Consider the following 2,970-nt stretch of genomic DNA (forward strand, 5'->3'; position numbering starts at 1 on the left):
GTAAAGGTAGTGCTGAATTGAAGTTAGACGATACAGTGCTCAGTGTAAATGAGTACACCCCCTTTAAAAAGTAACATTTTAAACAATATCTCAATGAACACAAAAACAATTTCCAAAATGTTGACAAGTTCTCATTTTTGCATCACCCTAATTTGAGTAAAACTGAAAAATGTGTTCTCTAAGTTATATTATTAACCTTACTTTCATGTTATAAGTTAAACAGATGTTATAATAAACTTAGTCTTGTCATCATTTCTGAAAATGCTTTTGTGTTCATTGAGATATTGTTTAAAATGTTACTTTTCAAAGGGGGTGTGCTCATTTATGCAGAGCACTGTACCTTACCAAGTTTTACGATATAAATTGTATTGAAATAACTGGGATGGGTTAAGTTTGGATACGTTTTACGTTGTTTCTTTTTTGATTAAGAACTATGTTAAATGTTTAGTCCTTTAAATATGCAATATAATTATTACATTGCCTAATAATATTAAAATACAGTTCAGAGAGTAGTGGAAATTAAGTACTTAAGTGCTAGTTACTAATTCACTTATTTCTTTTTTGCATATAAAGTGTATATTGCAGCTAATGTTCACCCTCATGATGATCTGGAGCTGGCTTTACACAGACCTCTATAAGAGTTAGGTCAAACGGGTATATACACTCATCTTAGCACATCATTATATGGGCAGAGACCTTATCAATGCAAGATAAACTCCTGTATTTGTAATCCTGTTTCATATTCATGGTGTACATTTATTGTGTTATTTTGTGGTGGAATCCAAATTTTATGTTCCCACATCCTTCATAAACATTAGTGTTGAATTAGTGCGTTTAATTTGGACTTGTACCAAGTTTACTGATTTCAAACTAAATTTTAAAATTAATTTCTGCATTCCTGTTATGCAGAACATTTTATATCCCCATCATATGGGGATAAAATACTTATATGTTTTAAAATAAAATTTTAAAATAAAACTAATATTTGAAGATTTAAATCATATTCTTTTTTCTCACTATATATTCCAGGTACGTAGCCTATTAAATTTTCATCCAGTCTTATAATATCCCCTTAATAGTATTTGGCATTCCCCAACCTTAAAGGATTAGTTCACTTTCAAATAAAATTTTCCTGATAATTTACTCACCCCCATGTCTTTCTTTCTTCAGTTGAAAAGAAATTAAAGGGATAGTTCACCCAAAAATGAAAATTCTGTCATCATTTATTCACCCTCAAATTGTTCCAAACCTGTATACATTTCTTTGTTCTGTTGAACACAAAAGAAGATATTTTGAAGATGGTGGGAAACTGAACAGTTCTGGGGCACCATTGACTTCCATTGTATTTTTTTCCCCCTACTATGGAAGTCAATGGTGCCCCAAAGCAGCCGGGTTACAAACTTACTTCAAAATATCTTCCTTTGTGTTCAGCAGAAGAAAGACATTCATACAGGTTTGGAACAACTTGAGGGTGAGTAAATGATGATAGAATTTTCATTTCTGGGTGAACTATCCCTTTAAGGTTTTTTAAGAAAAAAATTCCAGGATTTTTCTCCATAGTGGACTTCAGTGGAGCCCAAATGGTTGAAGGTTAAAATGACAGTTTCAGTGCAGCTTCAACACGATACCAGACGAGGAATAAAGGTCTTATCTAGAAACGATAAAAAAAAAAAAAAAAAAAAAAAACTAAAAACAATTGTATAAGTTTTAACAATAAATGCTCATCTTGAACTGCTAAGTGTATTACTGCCCTCCTCAGGTCAAAGTTTGAACTAATTGTTATATACTTGCACTAGCATATTATATATGAGAATTTAGTTCAAACTTTGACCTGTGGAGGGCAGTAATACACTTAGCAGTGTCTACACTGCTGGAATTCAAATAGAGAAGAAGAAGAAGAGAGCTAGTTCAAGATGAGCATTTATGGTTAAAACTTATAACACTTTTTATTTTTTTCAGAAAATGAGCGATGGTTTCTCTAGATAAGACCCTTATTTCTTATCTGGGATCATGTAGAACGCTTTGAAGCTGCACTGAAACTGTAATTTTGACCTTCAACCGTTTGGAGGTCATTGAAGTCCACTATAAGGAGAAAAATCCTGGAATGTTTTCATCAAAAACCTTCATTTCTTTTCGACTGAAAAAAGGAGGACATGAACATCTTGGATGACATGGGGGTGAGTAAATTATGGCATGGGAGTGAGGAAATTTTAATTTGAAAGTGAACTTTCAAAAAAAAAGAAAAAAAAGAAAGAAACGCTCCCTATTGTATTTTAAAGATTATTTTGTAAAATTACAGTTGTTTATTAGAAAGGGTTTAAATAATGTATTTCATACTTTTTCATAACCATAAATAAGTTTTGAACACACACCTGACCTGTGGAACAGTCCTATATTTATTAGCCTATATGGGGTCTTGCTGAAGACCCATCCCATTATTTACTTCTTGGAGCTAAAACTTCAGTCAAACCAGCATAACTGGCCATGCACAAGTGACATCTTAAGGTCAATAGTGCGTCAAAAAGACACGCATGTAAGGACATGAAACAGAGGAAACCTTTCTTACAACCAGGTGTATCCGGTTGCTAACAGCGTATACACATAGCGAAATAATATAGCGGAATTAGGCTATTTATTAACATAACATCATCATGAATAGTCTATTATCTCAGCCATCACAGCAAAACGATAAAGTACCAGAAGTTTTCGTTATATATCAGTTTGTCTGCAAATGTGTGGTTTAAAAACAATGGGAAACTCTTATCTTTTTCTTGTTCTACTCTTATCGGGCCTGCATGTTTGTTTTCCCTGCCCTCATCGTCGCCCACAACTGTTTGGTTTATTCAACTGTATCGGACCTTCGTGAGCTCGTGCTGGAATGCGTCCAGGTGTGCGCGCGTGGGACGTCCAGTGTGGGCGGGGCTAACAACTGTACGGCTTTAGAAGAAGTTTTGCTGAATATCTCGGGAA

Source organism: Chanodichthys erythropterus, chromosome 3 (assembly GCF_024489055.1).
Source record: "Chanodichthys erythropterus isolate Z2021 chromosome 3, ASM2448905v1, whole genome shotgun sequence".
Classification (NCBI taxonomy): domain Eukaryota; kingdom Metazoa; phylum Chordata; class Actinopteri; order Cypriniformes; family Xenocyprididae; genus Chanodichthys; species Chanodichthys erythropterus.